This window comes from Balaenoptera physalus, assembly GCF_965194825.1.
Source record: "Balaenoptera physalus genome assembly, chromosome: 10".
Lineage (NCBI taxonomy): Eukaryota > Metazoa > Chordata > Mammalia > Artiodactyla > Balaenopteridae > Balaenoptera > Balaenoptera physalus.
In genome coordinates this window covers 5,538,015-5,565,045 of record NC_138889.1, presented here as the reverse complement: position 1 = coordinate 5,565,045, position 27,031 = coordinate 5,538,015, and the positions used below count along the sequence as shown (strand labels likewise).

Genomic DNA, 27,031 nt, shown 5'->3' with positions numbered 1-27,031 from the left:
GATGGAATAAGACAGAAGAAAATGAAACAATGAGAGAATCATAAAAAGCAGTGACATAATGAAGGGTTAGACTTTATGGCCCAGAATATAAACACTGGACCATGGAGTAAAGGGAGATGGGTGAAGGCTAGCGAGGGAGGGGAAAGCCTCGTGCAGGAAGAGGTTTGTCAGCTGGGCCCTGCTGGATGTGTAGGAGTCGCATTGGTGTAAGGGAGAGTGGCATTCCAAGTTGGGAAAACTGAGAGAAATCTAGGAGGCAGAAGGGCTGTTTATAGGACAGAGGTGAACCAGGCATATCTGCAGCAGGAGTGCAGCCTAACTGCCAAACCTGTCACTGCTTTGCAAGAACCAGGAAAATGAATTCCTATTGGTAATAAAACTAGTTGAAGGTGGTCTGGTTTGTCCTATTTTTGCCCCCCCACATTAGCTACAGGCGAAATTTAGCAAGTCACTTGACCCCTGGGAGAGTCGCTCTCCTCCCCTGTAAAATGGGGATGGTAATACATGTCTATCAGTAAGGGTGAGAAGTAAAAGGTGGTGATTCCCAGGGGTAAGTGCTAAGAGACAGGTAATGAGGGCAGTTCTCCCCCCAACTCTCAGGCGGTGTCCCCCCACCCCCACGCAAGGACGGAGAACCCGGCTCTGTGTCAGTTTCCTGCTGTTGACCTTGATCCACAAGGGGGTGCAGGAGGAGCCTGCCTCAGGCCCACCCCCCAGGAAGCACGATCGCCCCTGACCGCGTGGGGACAGAACGGATACCCTCCAACTTGACGGCGCCCTTCGGAGCCAGGGCTTTCTGAACCGAGCCAGGGGTCCCGGCCAGGGAAGGACATCCTCCTCCTGCCTTGCCACTCTCTCCTCTCTCCTCCTCGAGAGGACAGGGAGGTGGGAATGGCCTAAGGAGAACTTCTCACAAGTGCTGACTGGCCCGAGGAAACAAAGGTGGCGGGGTCAGGAGTCGCCCGGCGGCATCGGAGCGCAGCTCAGAGAGGTGCCCGAGGAAGAAACGAGTGTGTTTGTGAGCAGGGGCCGCGGGGGCTGCTCGGGTGGGAAACAAACCACCGACTGAGACGCGCTGGAAGGAAGCAGCAGCTAACGCACCCGCCCCGCACCCCCTGAAAGTGCCCTCGGCCAGCTTTCAGGGCCCCGAGTCCAAGTTTCCACCACAGACCCAGGGCCGAGGCTGTTCCCAAAGCGCTCGATAGTTGTTTCCCCACCGCGCCTCGCGCAGATCCGCGGCTCAGCGCACCTGCCCTCTCCTCCCATCCGGCCGCCCAGACGGAATCGCTGAGAAGGGAGCGTGGCCGCGGTGTCCGGGGACGCTGCCCGCAGCGCGGAGCCCGGCTGTGCGGCCGGAGGGCACCGCCAGGATTCGGGCTCCCGGGGCTCCGCGCCGGCCTCCTTCCTCCCGCGCCGGGGAGCGCGCGGCGGCGGCGGCGCCCGCACCGCGCAAGGGACCCTCCGCGGCGGCCGCGGGATGCGCGGCTCCTGCGCACGCGCGCGTCCACTGCCCGCAACTCCGCGCTGCGCCCTCGGCGTGGGGGGGGGGGGCGGCACGACAGGCCGTGTGCGTCCGCGTGTGCGTGTCTGCGCGAGCGCGCACGTGTGAGCCCGTGCGTGTCGGTGCATGTGCGTAGCCGTGCGTGCACGTGAGCACGAGCGAGGGTTGCGAGGCAGGGGCAGGGCGTGTGCGCGCGTGTCCGTGCGTGTGCGCGCGCGTACGTGTAAAGCGGACCGGAAAGGGCACCCTACTAGGGAATTCAAAGCGGCCCAAGACGGCTTGAAGCTCCTGGAGAGAAACCCCTAGAATGTAGGCTCCTTGAGGGGCGATTCGCGTTTGTTCACTACTGTATCCCCAGTGCCCATTACGGTACCCGGTACTTAGGAGGCGCTTAATAAATAGTTGTTGAGTTAATGGCTGGATCCCGGGGGTGGCGAGAGGGCCTTCTGGAACTGCAGAGAGTGAGAACAAAGCCGCATTTCACCTGCTTGGCTATTCTTCCCGGTACCAGCCCTGGTTCTCCCTCCAGCCCAGCCCTTCTCCACATCCAGGGGGTGCCAGGTTTTCTTCCCTGCTCCCACTCGACCACCTTCTCCCCTTGACCTCTCTGTTTCCCCGTCTCCGGCCTGTTAGCCCCCCGCAGTCAGAGAGGGGCAGACAGGAAAGCAAAGGAGCCGAGCTCTGCCAGTAGAACGCTGCCCCGGGGGCCTCCCCCTTCTGGAAGCAAATGGTACGATGGGGCGAGGCTGGGCACAGCGCCTCCACTGGGGTATTTAGCCTCTGAGCTTCACTTTCCCCGCTTTAAAATAGCAGCCGTTACACTCTCACAGGGTTGCTGAGAAGAGTCAAGGACATAGATGGTGGAAGAAAAAATTCTAGAACACCTGGTGGGTCCTCCAGAAATGTTAGTTTCTTTCCTGAGAAGTAGGCAACATTCTGGAAGTGCCCCGTGTGTGGCTCGGGATTGGTTATGGTGTGGTAATCACTGCCAGAACACCCCTCCTTTTTGCACAAGATGCCTCGAGGGGAATTTAATGGTAGCTGAAAACTGAGGCAAGCTTCATTTCTAAAACATTCAGAAGTTAATATGCTATGAGTCATATAATGTGCTGGGGCTTCCTCACGCTCAGGAGGAAGCTTTCCCAAGTAATTAAACAATCACCTTGGGGCCAACCTGAAGTGCCCCAGCTCAGGCCTCTCCACTTGTGTACCTTCCTCTGCCCACACCGGCTGCCTCCACAGCTAATGGGGGAAATTAGCAACTTCTTCCTTAAGCCGTAGGAGACACTGTGAAAACCTAATCCTACAATAGCATTTTTCATCACTAAAGGATCAGATTTCACCCTTCTCAACCTGATTTAAGGACCCACCAGAAATAACAACCTTCATGGGTTAATTAGGAAATTATCCTCTTACAAATCGGTAGATGTCTCCTTTCTTTTCCTTGGGATGAGATGGGAAGGGTATTATTTTTCTTTTTCCATGGTGAAGCTGCTGCGATTAACCACACCACCCTGGTAATTGTTCACTTGTGGGTAAACTGATAGCCTGCCGTTCCAGGGTGTGCCTGCCAACGCACTCCAGAATAACATGTTACAGCCTCCGAGTGGCCCTTCCTGATGAAAGGGAAACCAGTCATATTTAGTTAAAGGAGCTCTTTAAACCTGGCCTGTCAATACCGTGGAGGTGGAGAATTACACCAAGGTTAAGCAAAGGTTTTCTAGGACTGGCTAGATGTTCATTTGTTTAAAGGGCTCGGGTGCATTCAGTCTGAGCCCGGTCAGTACTGCCTGTTTCTAGGCTTGTGAACAGTGCAAATATTCCAGAGAACCTGGGAAGTCCCTAAGGGACCCAGAAAGGATTTTTATTTGACAGCAAGGAGAAATTCCCAGCTGAAGATTTCTAAATGCTGATCTGTTTTAATTAAGAAATCTTCTAAGATGTTATCGGAAACGAGACCAGAACTCGAAGGTAAAAATGGAATTAACATCAGCCTCCTTTTTCCACTCTGACATATTCTATCTGATTCCCCCTTCTCTCTTTCTCTCTCTCTCTCTCTCTCTCACACACACACAGAGCAACCATCCAACAGTCTTTTTTTTTTTAATTAATTAATTTTATTTATTTTTGGCTGGGTTGGGTCTTCGTTGCTGCACGCAGGCTTTCTCCAGTTGTGGTGAGCGGGGGCTACTCTTCGTTGCGGTGCGCAGGCTTCTCATTGCAGTGGCTTCTCTTGTGGTGGAGCATGGGCTCTAGGTGCGCGGCTTCAGTAGTTGTGGCATGCGGGCTCAGTAGTTGTGGCTCTTGGGCTCTAGAGCACAGGCTCAGTAGTTGTAGTGCACAGGCTTAGTTGCTCCGCGGCATGTGGGATCTTCCTGGACCAGGGCTTGAACCCGTGTCTCCCTGCATTGGCAGGCAGACTCTTAACCACTGTGCCACCAGGGAAGTCCCCATCCAACAGTCTTGACAAACCTCTTGGATTCATTAAGTCTCATGGAGTTTTCAATGTGCTAAAAGAGGTACTAAAAGATATGTCTGTATCTGTGTGTGTGTACATATACGTATTTTTTTAGCACTTCTCATAGCACTTGGTGTATCCGAAGAGCTGACACACACATTCTCTCATTTAATGCAGTCGGCAGAAGAAAGGCTGCCTGGCAGGTGTCGTTTCACCAAGGAGGTAACTGAGACTGAGACTCAGGGAGGTAAACTGACTTGGGTAATACCATGCCATCAGGGTAAGATACAGCCTGATTTGAACCCATCTTCCCTCCCAGGTCATCTACCACACCTGAGAGCTTATTAGAGATGCCAGTCCTCAGGCCCCGCCCCAGACCTGCTCAGTCTGGTGGAAGGGCCAGCAATCTGTGTTAACAAGCCCTCCAGGTAATGCTGGTGCACGCTCACATTTGAGAACTACTGCCTTATAGCCTACGAGAAAATACCCAGACACCTGCCCAAGACTGACACCGATCAGTTCCTTATAGTCTAACTACACCCACCTAACACTCACCATTCCTGAAACATTTTTATTTTTGATACCATGTTCCTATTATTTTGAACGGCATTTCTTTTCTTCTCTGCCTGGCAAACTCCTGCTAATCATTTAAAGCCCAGTTCAAAGACCTCCCCCTCTCAAGATTTCACCATCTTCTCCAGCAGTCCCACTTACCCCTTTCCCTGTCCCCCTACAGCACCAGGACATACCTCAACAGCATTGTCATGCCCGGGGCTTCAGTTTCTCTGCATCACCCTCATGGTGGACTGTAATAAGGTCGGCAACTTCGTCTTATTCCCTCTCGGTACTCCCAGTACCTAGCACTGTGCCAGGAATACGGTAAGTGCTTAATAAATATATATTGAATTAAGGAATAAGTGAATGCATAAGCCCAAGTATTATAACAAGTGTATTGAGTAATAGAGACAGGTGACTGGCCTGGGGGCACACAGCTGGCTGCTCCAGAGCCTGGTATGACCCCCAGGCATCCTGACACCCAGCCCAGGATACTAATTCTCTCCACTCTGGGCTTTAGGTAATGTAATTGTTAAACAAGAGAGTCATTTCTGGCTACTTTGTGACAGATAATTATGCCAAACACACCGAACAGATAAAATTCTTCCCTTCAGGCTACAGAGCTGTGACTTCACTAGGTCACAGCCTCTGTCGGTTATCTCTGCATCTCTTGTGTGTTTGTATTTATATATGGCACCTATCACAAGGGTATCTAGACCAACTATTAAACCAGTTATAATGCCCAGGAACCAATTTATGGCAGCCAGCAATTAGATCCATTCGAGTTTTAACTTTTTCTCCCTTTGAAGTTTAATAGATGGTTATTATGAGGGTGTCTTTACTGCCTCCAAATCTGCAGGCTGCTCACAGCCTAAATCTGCAGCAAGAGAATGTTAGACTCTTGAGGGAAACTGCATATAACCTAAAGCGACTCTTTGGGTTCCGTTTCTAAGTCTGCTGCTTCGCCTGGGTCTGCTTCCTCTGTGAAGAGCGTCAGGATGAAAAAGGATAAGGAACAGACCCATGTGTTCATTCGCTTGTACAGCACACCTTTAGTGAGCCTTACTCCGTGTTAGGTGTGGAGGACCCCCAGGGAGCAAGATGTGGTACTTACCTTCACAGAGCTCCTAGCCTAGTGGGGGAAGCGAGGGTTGTGAGTAGGAATTCACGATCTGCTGTGATGGGTGTTATGATAGAGGCGCAGGGAGGGAAGGCTACCACACGGAGAGCTGGAGCGTGAACAGCACTTAGCCAGCTGAGAGGGAGGAGGAGCCTGGGGGTAGGAGAGAGGAAGGCACTCCGGAAGGGCTGAAAGTAGTTCTCAGGGCTGGATTCAGACTAGATGTTGGTCTGCGTCTTCGGTGGGACGCACGAGAGGCCCAGACTGCGAAGGATGGAGGTCAGTTACAGTCTGGTGCTAGGACAAAAGAAGATAGTAGGAGAGGGCATAATTTCTCAGCAGTGCCTTCCTTGTGGGTGATGGGCACAGCCCAAAGTTTGCCCAAAATCTGCTTTGATTCAAGGAGAACATCTATTTCTTCAAGCCACTTGTGGCTTTGGGGACTAAGGAGGTTGCAGAAGACAGGGAGTTGTGAATTAAAGGATCAGAATTCATCATGATTGCCAACTTCATACCTTCCTAAAGGCTCCTTCCCCAGAGCTGATAAAACATACTCAAAAGTCTCTTTCATCCTTAAAAAAAAAAAAATTGACCTAAATCAATACAAGTCTTCCCTCACCCTGTGATAGGTACAAGCTCTCCCTTGAACTCTTCACTTCCTTTGATAACCAAGTTCCTCAAAAAAATGCACACTACCCTCTCCTTCCACTCACTTTCCATCCACAGCTGCCAGGCTTGTGTCTCTACACCCGCAGAACCACTATGATCAAGGTGATCACTGGCCTTCAGCGGCCATATCCAATGGAGTCATTCATTTATTCAGTCAACAAATCTTTGTTTTGTATCTACTCTGAAGCAGGCACTGTTCCAGGCCGACAGATACAGTGGTCTAAAGGCTTTCTCAGAGTTTACGTTTCGGTGGACTCCTTTTGGTTCTTAGGTCTCTGTAGCATTTGCGGTCATTGAGCTTTGCCTTCTGGAAACACTCTTTTGCTTTCCATACACCAATCTCCTGTGATTCTTCTATCTTTTGTATTATTCCTTCTCTACCTATGCATTAAAGCCTGACTTTAGGTAGGTTGTGTTCTAGGCACTGGACTAATCCTCCAAGATTTTATCCTTTCCTCTGATTTTAGTTGTCAGACATGTATCTCAGTATCTGTATAATCAGCTCCCTCCAGACAACTCTCTGTGGACACCACCTCAGTGTCCACTTAACCAAAGCTGGACTCTAGTCGCTGTGTCCCCACCCTCTCCTTCTCCTGTGTTTTCCAGCTCAGCGAGTCCTGCTGTGCAATCATGGGTGCTGGGAGCCACCCTGGACCTGTGACTCTTCTTATTCCTGTGCTCCCTATATGCCAACAGCCTCTGTCCCCGGTCAGGACCCTCATCATCTCTCCTGGAAACTGCCATAGTCTCCTTGCCTCCACACTTATCTCATCCAGCTCATCTTCCACGCTGCCAGCAGAGTGATCTCCCCAAGTTGCAAATCTGACCATGTTCCTCCCCAGTATTCTCCATCCCCTCTACCAGCAGTTCTCAGTATGAGACCCCCAAGACACTTTCAGGAAGTCCACAAGGTCAGAACTATTTTCATCATAATAGTAAGACATTATTTACCCTTTTCACTGTGTTGACATTTGCACTGATGGGGCAAAAGCGATGGTGGGTAAAACAGCAGGTGCCTTAGCACAGATTAAGGCCACGGCACCAAATGGTACTATGTACTAGTAGTTGTATTCTTAACACTATGCACTCCCAGAAAGGAGAAAAGCCAGTTTCATTTAATGTCTCTGATGAAGCAGTAAAAATATTAATTTTATTAATCTCAGCCCTGGAATGAGCATCTTTTTAATATTCTGTGTCAACATGCAAAGTACACATAAAGCAATTCTGCTACGTACCAAAGTATGATGGTTGTCTCAGAGAAAAGCATTGGTGTGATAACTTGAGTTGCAAGCTAAACTAGCCTTTCCCCCACACACACTAACACCATTTTTATTTGAAAGCATGACTGACAAACAAACTGTGGTTATTCAGACTTGGGTATTTGGCAGGCATGTTCTTTAAAATTGATGAAGTGAGCTTGTCACTTTAAGGAAAATATCTGACAATGTTTGTTGCCAAGTGAAAAAAAAATGGATCTTTCAAGCAAAAATCAGAATTTTGGAAAGCATACATCTGCCACTATGAGCGTGACAGCTTCCCAATACTTAATGACTTTTCTGATGAGATTGATGGTGATGTTAATAAATATGTGGGGTTTGTCTTGGCTCTTGTAGAGTGAGATGTGTCAACATTCAGAAGAATTACATGACTCAGTGAGTCAGTGTTTTCCAAGTGGCCAATGGTTGATGTTACAAAATCATACATAAGTAAAAAAAGATCTATTCAAGTGCAAATAATGTAACATTTTGAAACGTTCATTAATATGGCTTCAGATTCCACATTGCAATTCACCTTTAAGAAACTGCCACTTATCAAATTTTAGTGTCATATCAAAGAATATTCATAATTATCTAAAAGGGCTATTAAAATACTTCTTTCTTTTCTAACTACATATCTGTGGGAAGCAAGATTTTCTTCATATATTTCGACTGAAACAATATATTGAAAAAAATTCGATGCAGATATGAAAATCCAGCTATCTTTTTATTAAAGCAGACATTTCTTACAAATTTTTGTCTTAGACAATACAAATAAGTTATTTGTTATTTTTTAAATGATTAATGAAATATTAAATATCCTCAGTTTCAATTTTGACTATAATAAATATCAAAATGTGTAATTCACATAAACACAAAATCCTTTGAATCCTCAATAATTTCTAAAAGTGTAAAGGAGTGTTAAAGCCAAAAAGTTTGAGAATTGTTGATCTACAGAATTAAGGTCCCAATTTTTTTCTAGGTATTTTATTTTTCAGGATTATTTTAATTCTACAGACTACTTTGACTCCTAATGTTCAAGGTTAAAATACTGATGGCTGATAAGTAATAGTTTGGGAAATGATTACAACCAGAAAAGTTAAATCTCCAAAACTGAGAAATGTTCATCCTAAAAATAAATGATTTGCCTTACTTATAAAAAAAGTTTTGATTTTGATATAGTTCAATTAAGCAATTTTTTTCCCTTTGTTGCCCATGCTTTGGTGTCACATTCATGAAATCATTGCTAAATCAGTGTCGTGAAGTTTTGTGGGTTGTTTTGTTTTGTTTTGTTTTGTTTTGTTTTGGCTGCATTGGGTCTTTGTTGCTGCATGCAGGCTTTCTCTAGTTGCAGCAAGCAGGGGCTACTCTTCGTTGTGGTGCGTGGGCTTCTCATTGTGGTGGCTTCTCTTGTCGTGGAGCACAGGCTCTAGGTGCACGGGCTTCAACAGTTGTGGCTTGCGGGCTCTAGAGCACAGGTTCAGTAGTTGTGGCGCACTGGCTTAGTTGCTCCGTGGCATGTGGGATCTTCCTGGACCAGGGCTCGAACCCGTGTCCCCTGCATTGGAAGGTGGATTCTTAACCACTGTGCCACCAGGGAACCCCTGGACCACCCTTTTCTTATTCTGCTTTGTCTTGTCTTTCTTCTAACTTTCAAACACCTATTCATGCTTCAGAACACACTCTTATCATCTCCTTTAATGAGACCAACCCCCAGCTCCAGCAGGAACACTTGATCACTCCCTGATCTGTGTCCCACAAGGACTTCTATCGGGGCTCCCATAACACCTCAGTGCTGGTTCTCCAATTTAACCTCCAGACCTTACCCTGGGTAAAATCGTGGACAGTTCCCTAATGTTAGGCAAATGGATTGTTTCTAATTTTTTTCTCTTCCTAACAAAGCCACTTTACATGCTGTACGTGTCTCCTTGGGCACCTGGGCAAGCAGCTCTCAAGAGGAGATCCCTGGAAGGGGGGTCACAGGGTTTGTGCATCTTCACCTTTACCAAGTATTACTAAGTTGTTCTGCAAACTGGTTCAACCAATATATGCCACCGCCAGCAACAAATAAAACCTTCTGATTTCCCCACATTCTTATCAACACTTAACGTAATCAGACTAAATTTTTTTAATTGATGCCTGTGAAATTATATCTCATTGTTATTTTCATTTTCCTCATTACTAATGAAGTAAAAATCTTTCTATAACCCACCCAGGTTTCATCTTCTGTGAATTGCCTGTTCAGAAATACCCTTTGTGGGGCTTCCCTGGTGGCGCAGTGGTTGAGAGTCTGCCTGCCAATGCAGGGGACACGGGTTCGAGCCCTGGTCTGGGAAGATCCCATATGCCGCGGAGCGACTAAGCCCGTGAGCCACAATTACTGAGCCTGCGCGTCTGGAGCCCGTGCTCTGCAACAAGAGAGGCCGCGATAGTGAGAGGCCCGCGCACCGCGATGAAGAGTGGCCCCCGCTTGCCGCAACTAGAGAAAGCCCTCGCACAGAAACGAAGACCCAACGCAGCCATAAATAATAAATAAATAAATTAAAAAAAAAAAAAAAAGAAATACCCTTTGTGTGTTTTTCTGTTGGGTTGTTTGTCTTTTTCTTACTGATTTGAAATTCTTTATATATTCTGGATACTCACCTTTTTTTCTGCTATGTGCATTGCAAATCTTACCTCCCTGTGAGTAACTGGTCTTTTAAGTCCATCTATGGAGTCTTCTATTGTACAGAAGTTTCAATTTTTAATGTAATCAAATGTATCCGTCTTTTACTTTATAGTTTAAGCTTTTTATACATCATGAGATTCTTCCCCATCCCAAGTTCATATGATATTGCATGAATTTTTGTCTAAAATTTTTAACATTTAGGTCTTTAATCCTTCCAGAATTTTTTTTTGGTAAGGTGTAAAGAAGAGATCTACTTTTATCTATTCCCATATGCATAAACAATTAGTCCAAACCCACTAATTGAATATTTCATTCTTTCCCAATTGATCTGAAATGCTATTGGTCCACTGGTCTTTTTCAAGGATCAGCAAAATTTTCTGTAAAGGGACAGATAGTAAATATTTTATAGTTTGTGGGCCATAGAGTCTCTGTGACAATTACTCAGCAAATATTTTATAGTTTGTGGGCCATAGAGTCTCTGTGACAATTACTCAGCTCAAAAGCTACTAATGAGTATGGCTGTGCTCAACAAAACTTTATTTACAAAACAGGCCATGGGCTGGATTTGGCACACAGGCCAGTGGTAACCCCTAGTCTATTTATCTATTTTTGCACCAATATGGCACTTTACAATTATGTGTAGCTTTATCTTTTACCTCTCTGTTTGGAAGAGTCAATTTCCCCTCCTTGCTCTTCTTTAAAATTGTCAAAGCTATCCTTGGCCCTTTTCCCTTCCATATAAATAGGTTCACCTTAGAAATTCCATCAAAATTCCTGATTTGAAGGGAGGAGGGGTTTCTTCTATTTTACTTTTCTAACTTCTTGAACTGGCCAGTTAACTCTTTAATTTTTAAATCTTCCTTCTTATTACACATTTTCCTTTAGCTATTGCCTTATCTATGGCTGACAGGTTTGACTGTTATTGTTTTCATTTTTGCTGTTATAAATACTTTCTAACACCCATTAGGACTTCTTGTTTGAACTATGGATTATTTAGAAGTGTGCTTAAAGTATCCAAATGTAAGAGAATGGTGAGGTTTGTCTATTTTTTAGTTATTAATTTCATATTTAATTACATTGTGCTTGGACAATCTGGTCTAATTATATAATTTGGTTTTTTTTTTTCATTGAAACTTGCTTTGTGACCTAGGACATGATAAAATTTTATAAATATTCCAGAATGTTTGAAAAAATGTGCATTCTCTAATTGTTGGGAGCAAAGTTCTCTATTCTATCATTTAGATGAAACTTATCACCTGTACTGTTCTAAATTTTCCAACATAATTATGGATTTCTGAATTTTTCCTCATAGTTCTGTACGTTTTTGCTCTCTCTACATATTTTTAACACTATGTGATTGCATGCTATTGGGGTTTCTGAAGAGGCCTCCAATAAATAAAATGCTCTTTCCTACCTGGGTCTGGATACACTGAGAAATAAAAAGTGAAGATGTAGGTCGAAATATCACCTTTGTTGCTGATAGAGGCTAAGGTGGAAGACGTCTTAGTATGAGAACCAGATGGGCTTGTGGATGAACCCCAAAAAGGCAGGCAGCCCCAGCCCCAGCTGCAGGCAGCTCTAGATCAGGGCAATGCTCCCCCCAGAGGAGCAGAGCCCCTGAGGAAAAGTGGAACCCACGCTCCCTGAGGGCAGCTGCATCCATGAGGGAGAAGGTGCAGGCCAAGCTGGACTCCACATGGGTTTATCGGCGTCTGTGTACCAGCCAGACACGCTGCTCCCACGGGCAAGCGAGTCAGGGGACACAGAGAGGTTCAGAACACGCTTCAGAAACAGCTCTCCTCACGGAAGCCAGGAGCAAAAAGGCGCTCCCTTCAGCGTTGCAAGTTACACATTACAAGTTTTCAATTGTTTCATCTTCCTGGCAAATAATTTTTCCTTTTATCCTGTATTAACTTTATGACTAATACTACTTTTTGATTTTGAAAATCTATTTTGTGTGACATTAAAGGAGCTACACAGCAACTTTTAAAAATTAGTTTATGGCTGGTTTATCTTTATTCAGCCCTTTACTTCTAACCTGTGTCATTGCATTTTAGTTGTGTCCTTTTCAAATAGCATGCAGCTGAAATTTTGGTGGTGGCGGTAGGGATTGTTGAGTAAATTTACTTATTTTTTTTAGAACTTTTTAATTTTTTTTGTTTGCTTGTTTCTTTTTTGGCTACACCACGCAGCATGTGGGATCTTAGTTCCCCAACCAGGGATCAAACCCGCACCCCCTGTATTGGAAGCGCAGAGTCTTAACCACTGGACTGCCAGGGAAGTCCTGTTTCTTTTTCTTTTGAAAATGTTTAAACCTATACTAAGATTCACCAACTGTTAAATTCTTGCCAAGTTTGTTCCTTCCACCTCTCTCCCCCACCCACATATACAAATATATATATAATTTTTTTTTTACAAATCATCTGAAAATTGGCTACACATATCAGGACACTTCACTCCCAAATATTTCAACACATTCCCAAAGAACAATAACATTTTTTATACAACTACATCACCATTACCACACCTAAGAAAATCAACATTAATTCAATAATATGTTGTAATATTCAAATTTTCCGGATTGTGCCAAGTATATGTTTTCTAGCTGTTTTCACCTGTGATTTAGGAACTATTCAAAATATATATATTGCAACAGCTCATACAGCTCAATATCTAAGAAACAAACAACCCCATCCAAAAATGAGCGGAAGATCTAAATAGACATATCTCCAAAGAAGACATATAGATGGCCAACAGGCACATGAAAAGCTGCTCAGCATCACTAATTATTAGAGAAATGCAAGTCAAACTACAATGAGGTATCACCTCACACCAGTCAGAATGGCCATCATCAAAATGTCTACAAATAATAAATGCTGGAGAGGGTGTGGAGAAAAAGGAACCCTCTTACATTGTTGGTAGGAATGTAAATTGGTGTAGTCATTATGGAGAACAGTATGGAGGTTCCTTTAAAAACAAAAAATAGAGTTACTGTATGATCCAGCAATCGCACTCTTGGGCATATATCTGGAGAAAACTCTAATTTGAAAAGATACACGCACCCCAATGTTCATAGTAGCACTATTACAATAGCCAGGACATGGAAGCAACCTAAGTGTCCATCGACTGATGAATGGATAAAGAAGATGTGGTACATATATACAATGGAATATTACTCAGCCATAAAAAGAATGAAATAATGCCATTTGCAGCAGCATGGATGGACCTAGAGGTTATCATACTAAGTGAAGTCAGAGAAAGACATATCATATGATATCGCTTATATGTGGAATCTAAAAAAATGATACAAATGAACTTATTTACAAAACAGAAATAGACTAGCAGGCATAGAAAACAAACTTATGGTTACCAAAGGGGAAGGGGGGGATAAATTAAGAGTTTGGGATTAAAATATACACAGTACTATATACAAAACAGATAACCAACAAGGACCTACTGTATGACACAGGGAACTATACTCAATATCTTGTAATAACCTATAATGGAAAAGAATCTAAAAAAGATTATGTATATATACGTATAACTGAATCACTTTGCTGTACACCTGAAACTAACACAACATTGTAAATCAACTATATTTCAATAAAAACTATATGTGTGTGTGTATATATATATATATATATATATATATATATATATATGGATGGCATCTGGTCACTATATCTCCATAATTTCCATCAACCTAGATATTCCCTCCCCCTGCCTTCTGTTCTCCATTTGACTGAATCCTTTGTAGAGCCCAGGCCTGTTGTCTGCAATAAGCTCCACATTCTGGATTTGTCTGACTGTTTTTCCATCATTAGATTCATCTTAAACATTCCTGGTAAGAACACCATGTAGGAGATGGGCGTATATTGTGGGTAATGCCAAGCTCATCTCCTTGGTTAAGTTAGTAATTGCCAGATTTCTCCATTGTAAAGGCACATTTTCTCCTTTCTAACTAAAAAGTTATCTATGGAGGGATTCCTTAAGACCAAGTAAATATCTTTCACTTGATTGTTTTAGCATTCATTGATAATCCTCCCTTGCGTAAGTGGTTACATTGAGGAGTTACAAAATAGTGATGTTGTAATTCCATCATTTTATATATATATTATATATATATATATAATATATATGTGTGTATATATATATATATATATATATATATATATATATATATCAGCTGGCATCCTATATATATGTGTGTATATATATATAAAATATATTTATATATCAGCTGGCATCCTTCCGTAAAGAAAACATTTTTCTTCCCCCATCCCCATCTTTCTCTCAACCTCTCACTCTGTCTTCTCTCCTTTCAACCTTATTAAGATATAACTTTCCATAGCACAAATTACACATATTTAGAGTGTATGATTTGATGACTTTTAACCTGTGTATAACCCTATGAAATCATCACCACAGTAAAAATAGGAACATTTTCATCACCTCCAAAAGTTTCCTCACTTTTCAATCCAAGACAACCACTGATCTGCTTTCTGTCACTATAAACTTGTTTGCATTTCCTGAAATTATACATAAATGGAATCACACACTAGATACTTTTTTTTGCCTGGCTTCTTTCATTTAGCACAATGATTCTGAGATTCATCCATGTTCCTTTTTACGGCTAACATTCTATTGTATGAATATACCACAATTTTTTATCCATTCCCCCGTGGATGAGCATTTGGGCTGTTTCCCGTTGAGGGCTAAATCCTGAACCTAAAAAAAACAATAATCATGGGCTTCCCTGGTGGCGCAGTGGTTGAGGGTCTGCCTGCCAATGCAAAGGACATGGGTTCGGGCCCTGGTCTGGGAAGATCCCGTGTGCCGCGGAGCAGCTGGGCCCGTGAGCCACAATTACTGAGCCTGCGCGTCTGGAGCCTGTGCTCCGCAACACGAGAGGCCGCGATAGTGAGGGGCCCGCGCACCGCGTTGAAGAGTGGCCCCCGCTTGCCGCAACTAGAGAAAGCCCTCGCACAGAAACGAAGACCCAACACAGCCATAAATAAATTAATAATTTTTAAAAAACAATAATCATAATCAGTTGAGAAATCAGAGAAAAGTGAGAGAAAGTAGTATAATTCTCCCGTGAGAATTAGAGCTTAACTATTAACATAGGAACATTACTGGCTCAAAGGAATCCACTCAACATCAAGGCAAAAGCGAGAGCAGGGAACAGTGAGCTGCAGAGTTGAATATTAAACTTGGTATTTCTGGGAACCAGGGCAGGAGCATCAGGTAAGAGAGAGGCAATCAGCGTTGCTTCTGGCTATTGGCACTGGTGTAAGTATGTTTTCATGGCTCTGTCTGCTAATAATGATGTCGTTCTTGGAAATAAAATAAATATTAATACGTTTACATGCATTATTAAAGTCTTTTTTTTTTTTTATGGCTGTGTTGGGTCTTCGTTTCTGTGCGAGGGCTTTCTCTAGTTGTGGCAAGCGGGGTCCACTCTTCATCGCGGTGCGTGGGCCTCTCACTATCGCGGCCTCTCTTGTTGCGGAGCACAGGCTCCAGACGCGCAGGCTCAGTAGTTGTGGCTCATGGGCCCAGTTGCTCCGCAGCATGTGGGATCTTCCCAGACCAGGGCTCGAACCCGTGTCGCCTGCATTGGCAGGCAGATTCTCAACCACTGCCCACCAGGGAAGCCTTATATGCATTATTTACTTTATACAAATTCTATGAGTGGTGTGCTAAGAAATAACAAGTTTTGGAGGCCAAAATAAGTCTCTAAGTGGGCAATTTTGGCAAATAATTCTGTGAAGTCCTGTTAACCTTGTTAGAAGATACGAATGTTATATTATTTGAATGTTACAAAATGTTCATTGGTGTTTCTAGTGTTTAAATATTCACCCTAAGTTACAGTTTGCAAATATTTTGACAAAAGACATACAATGAGAAAAACAGATTAATGTTGTTATGTAATGGTCCAATAAGAGACCAGAAACTGATCTAAAATTCAAATTTAAAAAAGCAACGTCTATTTCAAAAGCAAAACAAAAACCAGGCCAAACAGACAAAATATTTTTGTTACTAAAAAAGGAAATGACCTGATCTGAAGCAACATGTTCACTAATCGCCCAATTTGAAGATGCTTTTGAACACATCCTCAACCAGCCAATTCCACGAACCTTAACACGAGATGAAAGACATTTTTCTACATCTGGAATGCTTGTCCTAAAACTAAGATTTCACTACTAGGATAGTAAAATTCATGCTTGTGTGATTTACAATTTTATTTTAAGAGTAAGTTTTAAATATTAAATATTTGTGATATTATCTTTGGATTTTTAAAATGATTTTTACTTGACATTTATTCTGTGTTAATGTTTCCTTCTAATTTTACCTTCTAATTACTATCAAATGCCTATATCAGGTAGAGGTCATTTTTACATGTTATGGAAACATGTAATTTTGTCACAATATTTTGGTTCACAATAGTAATAGCCAAGCATTTATTATTACACTTTTTTTTTTCCACAGAAAACCTTTCAAACTTTTAGTATAACCCTATCACAGAAAAACTATTCATCGTCTATTATTGTGGCCAATCTTTATTGTTTAAAAACACATAAGTGAAGTGTTATGGAAAAAATACAGAATAAATTGTGACTTGGGGAATTCCTGGGAATTCCAATTTCTTGTTTCTGCCTCACAAAAATTATTATCTGTCAGGAATTTGGAAACAGTAGCCTGTATTAAGGCAGCCATAGTGAAAGTAGAGAGGAAAGGAAAAAATAAAGAGGTATTTAAGAGGTACCTCATCAGACTGAGTGGCTGATTTGATGTGAGAAATAGGGGAGAAATGACGCTAGAATAACTTTTTAAGTGTCTGGTTTTGCAGACGTGGATGACGAAGATTCGAGGAAGGAAAGCAGTGTGGGGCAGTGAGATTGCTGGAACACAGAAAGTTTAAGGAGCCTGAGTCATGCGGTTGAGAGTGTCCGCAGCAGAGGTTTGTTCTAGAGATGGAGGCTCAAGACTCAGTAACAGATAGATAGGAGTCAGAATCATGGGCAAGTCAGTATTTGCTTCCAACTATTTCAGACTTGTTAAGTACATCTACCATAAAGCAGAAGAGGTGGGTGTTTGGGAGCAGTATGGGATAATTATTTTACTGCTTTCCCAACCTTACACACTACCTTAGTCATTTTGGCAAACAGAATACGACAGCTGGTTATGTTTTTCAGCCTCTCAGAACTTCTGAAGTTACAGATTTATGTACCTCAAAAAAATAAAACAGAAATGCCTTTTGCTTTTTCTTTAGTTGAAACCAAAATTTTAGTGAGGAGAAGAAATCTTCTTTCCCTCTTCCTTTTCCTTTAATTACAACATTTTAAAATATAGAGGAAAAACTTATGAAAATGAGTTAAATCAAACAGGAAATAATGTAGAATAGAATAAGAGATGAAGAGACCATTATCCCATGTGTTATCTTAATGTAAAATGGTAATCTCGTGTGCCGTGAGGACCTCATTCTAACTACTTTTTAAAAACTTGACTATCTGTGACTGTGTATGCTATAGAGCTTTTTTTTTTTTTTTAAATTTTTATTTATTTATTTATTTATGGCTACATTGGGTCTTCATTTCTGTGCGAGGGCTTTCTCTAGTTGCGGCAAGTGGGGGCCACTCTTCATCGCGGTGCGTGGGCCTTTCACTATTGCGGCCTCTCTTGTTGTGGAGCACAGGCTCCAGACGCGTAGGCTCAGTAGTTGTGGCTCACGGGTCTAGTTGCTCCGCGGCATGTGGGAATCTTCCCAGACCAGGGCTCGAACCCGTGTCCCCTGCATTGGCAGGCAGACTCCCAACCACAGCGCCACCAGGGAAGCCCTGCTATAGATCTTTTAGTTAAGCAAAGGCTCCAGAGTTAGACAAATTAAGGTTTGAATCCTGACTCCACTGCTTCCGAGCTATGTGACCTGAGGTGAGCTGTGTAATCCCTCTAAACTTCAGTTTCCATAGATGCAAAATGAATCCTCCTTGACTTCTCCCATTCTCTAACCCATCCACCAGGCACCTACTAAGCATTTCTTGCATCTGTCACCGTCTCTGTATCCACACTGCCAGTACCCAAGTCCAAGCTATGGACATCTCGTGTATGGACCCTTACAACAGCTGGCTGTTGCTCTCCCCACATTTAATCTTGCTCTCTTGAAATCCATTCTCGGTCCCACAACCAGAGTGATCAGTTGAAGACATAAACTCTACAATTAAAAACCCTGTAATATCTCTCCTCTGCTCTTAGCGATCACCACCTACCATCACCCCAACAAATGGGGCGCCTATCTCTGGGCCCCCTCGGGCCTCGGGGTCTTTGCACAAATTGAAGACAACCTCCGTCTCCCCCACCCCATGCACTTTGACTACCTAACCCAGTTTTATCCTTCAAGTCTCAGCTTGGAGGCCACTTTCTCAGGAAGTCTCTCTCCTCCATTCCCCAATTCTGGATTAGATTCCCTTTATGGGCGTTCCTATAACACAATATACTTCTCTCATCCATTCTGCATTCTGTTTTTCCTAATTTTACCTTAAATTTTTAAATAATTACTTATTCTATTAGTCAGGGTTTTATCAGAAAAATAGAAGCCACTGTGTATGTTGCAAGTATTAAGAGTTTTAAGACGGGAAAGTAAGGTTTATGCAGCCACTGGGGAAGCAAAGATCAAAAAAGTCATTGCAAATGCTCTCAGCCTGCAGCAATGAAGCATGTGATCCCCAAGAGCTGACCTGGGCAACTACAAAACTTATGAATCTCTGAGATGCTTCTACCAGCTATCTCCGCCTATAGCATAACACAGGTGATTCTCTGAAAATCTATCTGAAAGCGGTTTGAACCCTGCATTTCTCTGTGTACCTGCCTCCATCTGCCTGGGGAGAATAATGATCCCTCCTTCTCCTCCCACTTCCTCCTGTAAGTGCTTTGCATTGGATGATCCCTCCTGGAACCAGGCAGAGAAGAGGTTCCGGGAAATGCAGCTATCAGCTTCTCTTCTACGAGGCAGGAAGACCTCAGAAGGGGATGTCAGTGATGTCCAGTTGACAACCCACAGTTCAGCACATCTATCCTATGACCACTGAAAACACTTATGTTAATGACACTGATGATATTGAGCTTGATAGATATTCTCCTTGTTCACTGGGCACCAGTGCCCAAGTTCCTGTAAAATCACAACTACCTGGCAATGCACGTTCAACATGGTCCGTACAATGAGTGTTATGAATGAAGCTGAATTGTTTGTGTACTTTTTATGACTGCTAAGTGGATGAGTGAGTCACATCCTCGGGTCCGACACACAAAAAGTGCTGAGAGCACTGCCCCGGATTGAAACCCACTGTCCTCACCCCATCCCGGGTACGTCAGAAGCCAGATAATCAATATCAAATTTGGACTCAATGCTCTTTAAGGTTGTCCAGGATTTATCTCCCCATTGTGACTTGATGCTCTTTAGTTTAGATTATAAACTCTTAGAGAGAAGGTGCCACATCTGTTTATTTCATCTGGTTTGGCTCTGAGTTTGTGCGTTTAACAGATAATCTTTGGATTAACCATTGAAGGAAAAAGATGGCCTCAAACTTAATGAAGATTGAACACAGCTTATATCATCTTCCACAATTATAGTTATTGAGATGATCTTGGCAGACCTTCCTGCTCCAATACTGTAAACGTGAGAATAACCAAGATCCCATGGGGACGGGGTGGGTGGAGCCCTGCTGCCAGAGCTGTGGTCTGGGTGGTTGAGGGTGGCCCATGTTTGAGCTACTCTCCTTCTCTGTTGTTTTCCTTCTCCCCAGAAAGGAAGTGTCCACCTGTGCTGGTGTCGGTCTTCCTCCCTGTTTGGCTATGCTCTGGAGATTCTTCAGGAAGGATGGGCCAATCACCTTTCCTGCCTGAGATGCTGAGGTTCCCTGCCAATGCTTGTGGGTAGAAAAGAGACCAAGGTAAATGTCCCTGCTTTGCAATTGGAGGACATGAGTTTGGGGAGACACAAAAGAACTCACTCTAGGATTATAGTCAATAGATGGGAGAGGTGAAAATAACCTGAGTAATAGGCCCCATCACCTAATCTGCTGAGGATGGAAGGGTGGATAGCTAGATAGAGCTAGCAGAAAGAGACCTTAGTCATCTAAGCCAACCTCTTCATTTTATAGAAAATTGAAATCTGGAGAGGAATGGTGACTTGCTCCCTTATACTATTGAAAAACCTCCCTTTTTTGGATACAATCTGATCCTTTGTGCTTCTACTAGAGATGAAGTCAGGCTAATTCTAAACAACTGCATTCATTCCAGGACCCCAAGGAGCCAAGGAACACTTGCAGGGCCAATACTACCTACCTTTACCTGAAGTCCCAACAAATTAATTCAGCAAATAAATAAGTGAATTTCAGCTAAATAATCACAAGGTATGTATTTTAAGCTCTCAGGCCAATGAGGTCACAGAATAATCTAGAAGGAAGAAACTAAGCAAAAGCAAATGCTATAAAATACAACTGGAATAACTGATTGACTATAAGAAAGAAAAAATAAATCCCAAATTTCATGTCCATAAAACCCAAGGGAGTATCTCATTGATATAAACAAAGTATATATTTTTTCATTAATCATGCTTGTAGGTTTGTTTCCTTTCTGATGGTTCATGAAAGCTCAGCTTTAAGACAAATGCCCTGGCCTCCATTTGCAATATTGGGGCCTGTAAGACCCTCTTCTATAGAAATTCTGGAGGCACCACTGTAAGGGAAGCATGTGGAACACTGCAGTGGTCCAGGGAAGCGAGCTGGGGTTGTATCACTGGGCAGACCGTCTGAAAAAAGTCTGTAGGAACTCAGATGTTTGTGCCATTAGGGCCATGCTGTGACAGCTGGAGCTGTCTCTCGACGTTCCTATCTTTAAACAGCACGCCCCCCTGGGACTGATGGAAGACCCCTGAAGACCCCCTGGGACTGATGGAAGACCCCAGGAGCTGCAGGAAACTCGAGACGCCTGCCTTGAAGAACCCAGCGACTGGTCCAGCTCTTCATCCAACAGACCCAATGGCATCCGAACAGAAGGAGCTTTTTCTCTGTCCTGCCTCCTTTTGGAAATTTACTCTGGGGTCCTGGGCAGAGGGAGGCGCAGGACCGGCTTGCACTGTTCACAAACACTTTAGAGCCTCCATTTACAACGCCGATATCCTCCCGGGACAGAGGAGGGCTCTGTAAATCAAGCCCTTCTCGGTTCGTCAGCCCTGGGTCTGCTGAGTCCTCACGTCAAAGGCAAGTTGGAACAGAGTGGAGACTTTGGCAAAAGACTTTCTCCCCCTCCAGCTCCCCATTTTAATGAAACAATTCTAGGGTGAGGTTGGTCCGGGAATTATTTCTCTGACTCACATTCCCTTTGCTCTTTTTCACACACTCCGAAGCAGCACCTCTGAGTCCCTTGTAGCCCTGGGCACAAGGAGGCCAGGGTTGGGGCAGAGCTGCACTGGGGCCCACTCCACTGCCAAGGATGAGAAGACAAACAGGGAGGCGTGTCTCCCAAGCCGATTTCTTTCATCACCCCAAGCTATCTGGGGACACCATTGCTACACACCTCATGAAGAAGCCGCAAGCTGGTTCTCTCTCTCAAATAAGCAGGTGGGAATAGGTCTGCTTAAGATCCAGTACGAAGCTGATAGAGTTAAGCTAAGCCAGAAGGGAGGCGGTTGGTCTGACCTCTGCCCTTCTTGTTGAGCAAGGACCAAGGGGGACACTGCCTCTTCAGAGACTTGTGCTAACCCGGGAGACACAGACCCTGGCCCGGAAAAGCCGCTGGGCCGTCTGGGCGGGTCCTGTCCCAGGCTTCATCTTTCATAATCTGATCTACTCTGTTGGCACTGAGCGTGCAAAGATGACGACAACATAGCACCCACCTTCGAGAAACTCTTAGTTTAGTAGGGGAGCCGGGCACGTAAAGAGCTCCAGTGCGCTTGGGAAGTGCCGAGACTGCGTGGAGCGGGAACCGGGGTAACATGCACGTGGCCCGAGCACGCGCACACGCGTCCTCACTCAGAACGTACGCTCTGTGTCGTCACAGGTCCCCGGTCGCGACAGGACCGGCAGGCGTGTTTCAGGTGGAGCGGCGCTGACTGTGTTCTGCCTCTTTCTTAGAGGTGCTCTCACTCCTGAAATTTCACGAGCCCTGGCTCACTCCGTCTGAAACAGAAACGGGAGTGTACAAATCCAGGAAAACGCACAGCGCAGGCCTCCATGCGGCAGCCGTCCCGGCCTCTCGCTCTCCCTGGAGAGTAGAGATGGCCGGTTGTCAGCTATCCAGGGCTCAGGACTCCCAAATTCTCTGCCCTGCTCCTGGACTGATCATCTACGAACTTGAACAAGTCTCTGGCTTTTTATACCTTGGGAGTTCTTTGAATGAAATGTAGAAATGGTGTTTTATTGGAAAGTGAATTTGGCCTGTGACGTCATTCACTCATGTGTTCATTCGTTACGTCGGCATTTCACAGTTATATTTGAATGTGTATTAAGTGTTAATGTGTTGCTGCGAAAGTCACATGTGGGCAGGAGATGAAGATGAGTAAAAGGGGCTTGCCCTCAAGGAGCCTGCCCTCAGCATGAGAGACCTGAGTTAATCAACTAACAAAAACTCAAGGAAGAATGACATAAATGCTCTAATAAAAATATATCAGTAGAACACAACATTGTAAATCAACTATACTCCAAAATAAAATAAAAATTAAATTTATATATATAAATATATATGATATATATTTATCTATCTATCTGTATATATATGATACGTATATGTCTCAGTAGAATTTCTAGCAGCAAGCCTGCCTGCACTGACTTGGGCTTTCTCCCTTATTGCATCTACACATAGATACGCTAGCTAAACAAAAAAACGAAGGAAAGAACTCAAACCTAGGGAGAATGGGAAGTGGGAGCTAATATCATAATGGCCAAACAGTTTATTAGGCCTGCATATGGGTCCCAGGGACTGCAGACTGATTTTCATATTTATACCGGCATGGTGTAACTGGTCTTGGGCATGCATACATTTGGAAACTGTAAATGAATCCCCTTCATAAAGCCCAGTGACTTGAAGGGTTTCCCAGTCCCTGGAAAGGGAATTAGGAAAATTTCATCCATCAACCTGTGGAAGTGGCAAGGAATCTTGACAAACATTTGAGGCTTTGATGGAGTTTAAAAAAAAAAAGTCATTTATGAGAAGGTAAAACTCCAGACCTGTGCCCTGTGAGGGTGTGGGTTCTAGATGTATATACAGACATATGTACGTCCTGTACATACAGACAGGAACTCCAAAGCAAAGCATCAACACAACATAAAGACACATCTTAAACCACTGAAATCCATGTGGCTTTAGTAGAAGCAACTGGAAACTAACTTTGTAGAGACACTTACATCAGAATAGACAGGATCTTCCCAGAGGGAAAATGTTGTCCTGAAGATAAGCTCAAAACCAGAATTTATAAACCATATGAAGAAACAAACGACCATGGGGTGGGGGAGTGTATATGGATGTAAAGCAGATGCAACAAGCAGACTCAGCACATCAGTAACTGGAGACGATTACACAACTTGAAAAAGATTATAATATATGGGTATTTAAGCTGATTAGACAGATAAATGAAGGAATGGAAGCCACAATGACAGTGGAAGACAGTTTAGAAACGTAAAAGCAAATTCGATGAAGAACTATATAACACTTTTACAAGTGAAAAATATGGTCGCCGAAAATTCAAAACACAATAGAGAGGTAATAAATAGATTTGTTTGGTACAATCACCTAGGAGAAGAGTGCACCATTATTCTGAAAGTTGAGCAATCCCATACTCCGTATCTCAGCAATTCCATTTCCTGGAACACAACCAAGAGAAACCCAAGAGCCATAAATAACAAAGTTTATAGTAATGCTGCTCATAGTAGCAAAGACCTGGAAACAACCCAAATGCTTGTTGACACCAAGAGTGGATAAATAAACTGTGATACAGTCACATGAAGACACAATGGAACATTATAGTCCAGTCAAAACAAATGAATTACAGCTACGTGCTGCAGTATGCAGGAATCTTAACAACATAACTGGGAATGAAAAAATAAGTCCAGGGCTTCCCTGGTGGCGCAGTGGTTAAGAATCCACCTGCCAATGCAGGGGACTCAGGTTTGAGCCCTGGTCTGGGAAAATCCCACATGCCGCGGAGCAACTAAGCCCGTGCACCACAACTACTGAGCCTGCACTCTAGAGCCCTCGTGCCACACTACGGAGCCAGCGTGCCATAACTACTGAAGCCCGCACACCTAGAGCCCATGCTCCGCCACAAGAGATGCCACCACAATGAGAAGCCCGCTCACCACAACTAGAGAAAGCCCACGCGCAGCCACGAAGACCCAACGCAGCCAAAAATAAATAAATAAAATAAAGAAATTTATTTTAAAAAATAATAATAATGTCCTAGAAGATGATTTCAGTGCAGAATCATTTTTATAAAGTCACAAAGTTTTTTTTTTTAAGTTAAAAACCAAAAACTGAATAATGTGCTTTTTAGGAACAAATATATTCTTAAAACATCATTTTTTAAAAAAAACTTTATTGGAGTATAATTGCTTTACAGTGTTGTGTTAGTTTCTGCTGTATAACAAAGTGAATCAGCTATATACATATGTATATCCCCATATCCCCTCCACCTTGCGTCTCCCTCCCAACCTCCTTATCCCACCCCTCTAGGTGGTCGCAAAGCACCGAGCTGATATCCCTGGACCATGCAGCTGCTTCCCATTAGCTAGCTATTTTACATTTAGTAATGGGTATATGTCAACACCACTCTCTCACTTCGTCCCAGTTTACCCTTCCCCCTCTCCGTGTCCTCAAGTCCATTCTCTACGTCTGTGTCTTTATTCCTGTCCTGCCCCTAGGTTCATCAGAGCCATTTTTTTTTTTAGGTTTCATATATATGTGTTAGCATACAGTATTTGTTTTTCTCTTTCTGCCTTACTTCACTCTGTATGACAGTCTCTAGGTCCATCCATCTCACTACAAATAACTCAATTTTGTTTCTTCTTATGGCTGAGTAATATTCCATTGTATATATGTACCACATCTTCTTTATCCATTCATCTGTCGATGGACACTTAGGTTGCTTCCGTGTCCTGGCTATTGTAAACAGAGCTGCAATGAACATTGTGGTCCATGACTCTTTTTGAATTATGGTTTTCTCAAGGTATTTGCCCAGTAGTGGGATTGCTGGGTCATAAGGTAGTTCTATTTTTAGTTTTTTAAGGAACCTCCATACTGTTCTCCATAGTGGCTGTATCAATTTACATTCCCACCAACAGTGCAAGAGGGTTCCCTTTTCTCCACACCCTCTCCAGCATTTATTGTTTGAAGATTTTTTGATGATGGCCATTCTGACCGGTGTGAGGTGATACCTCATTGTAGTTTTGATTTGCATTTCTCTAATGATTAGTGACGTTGAGCATCTTTTCATGTGTCTGTTGGCAATCTGTATATCTTCTTTGGAGATATGTTAGGTCTTCTGCCTATTTTTGGATTGGGTTGTTTGTTTTTTTGATATTGAGCTGCATGAGCTGCTTGTATATTTTGGAGATTAATCCTTTGTCAGTTGCTTCGTTTGCAAATATTTTCTCCCATTCTGAGGGTTGTCTTTCCGTCTCTTTTATGGTTTCCTTTGCTGTGCAAAAGCTTTTAAGTTTCATTAGGTTAATTTTTAAAGTAAAGGAACAATAAGCACAAGCGTCAGGGTAGTGGTTACCTTGGATGAGAGGAAGGACTGGGACAAGATGGGAGGAAGCACATGGGTAGTTATAAGTTATTGCTAACATTCTAGTCCCTTCATTTTTTATATTATTAATGAATAGATACATATCTAAACAAACAAAAAAGGACTACGCATTAACAAATGATGACAGTATATAATGAACCTAGGACTAACGTCAATCTAATTCTGTGTACCAGAGATTTCTAAAATCTGTAGTCAACTAAAGAAGGATCATTGAAATTACACATAGAGATAAGGAGGCGAAATAGGGATAAAGAGCGAAATAAAAAGGTGGAAATACCAAAAAGGCAGTTGACGTCTGGAGACTAGAATGATGTATGTAGGTGCATCATACATCTATTAGGCATTCCAGAAGCATAAAATAGAGAATAAAGGGAGAGACGAAATATTCGAGGAGATTATGGCTGAGAATTTTCCAGAAGTGAATAGAAACATAAGACCCCAGGTTGAAGAAATACACCAAGTTCCAAGCAGGATAAATAAAAACCAGTGCAAACCTAGACATTTAGGAGTGATTCTAAAGGACATCAAAGATGAAGAGAAAAATCCTCAAGGAAAAGATAACACACCCTTCCCCCCAAAAGACAAGTAGGACCACAAAGTAACGTAATAGTTGTAAGAGCCCGAAGAACTAAATGATCAATTACCCCCATGACTGAGGGAGAGAGCTGCCATGAGAAAGAGCATAACAGAGAGCATATATTTTGAGCTGAGCGTGGAAAGATGTCTAGGATTTGGGGAGGTGGAAGGAGGGAGGAAGGATCTTGTGCGTAGGTCACGGCATGAACAGAGGCATAGAGAGGTATGTGGTTTGTTCAGACCCTCCAAAGTATAGCTTTCCCTGGAGGCTAGGAGCAATTCTGATATTATGAAATTAAAAAGGCTCATGCCCTTGATTCCAAAGTCATCAGTGCTCCTTCGCCTTCTGCCTTTCGTCAAGTGCACCAGTGTGGCATGTGGCACACTCAGGCAGGAGTAAGCCCTGCTCAGTGCCATCTGTAAGTG

At 43.4% G+C, this 27,031-nt stretch overlaps 2 long non-coding RNA genes across 4 annotated transcripts in view; one reads left to right on the top strand and one right to left on the bottom strand.

The window, feature by feature from the left end:
- The window catches only part of LOC309667630, a 101,185-nt gene extending 96,397 nt beyond the window's left edge, over positions 1-4,788 (bottom strand). Inside the window, exons 1-2 of one of the 3 annotated variants that reach the window (XR_014267859.1) lie at positions 4,709-4,788; positions 1,250-4,011 (exon numbers count right to left, since the gene is read on the bottom strand). This is a non-coding gene — a long non-coding RNA (uncharacterized lncRNA). Of the gene's footprint in view, positions 1-1,249; positions 4,012-4,708 lie in introns of those variants that run through there. The other 2 variants (XR_014267860.1, XR_014267861.1) reach the window with 2 other exon arrangements.
- LOC309667633 lies at positions 3,437-24,752 on the top strand. The gene is made up of 5 exons (XR_014267864.1): positions 3,437-3,472; positions 3,921-4,020; positions 4,137-4,838; positions 19,155-20,177; positions 20,527-24,752. It is a non-coding gene; the product is annotated as an uncharacterized lncRNA (long non-coding RNA).
- The last annotated feature ends 2,279 nt before the right edge of the window (positions 24,753-27,031 follow it).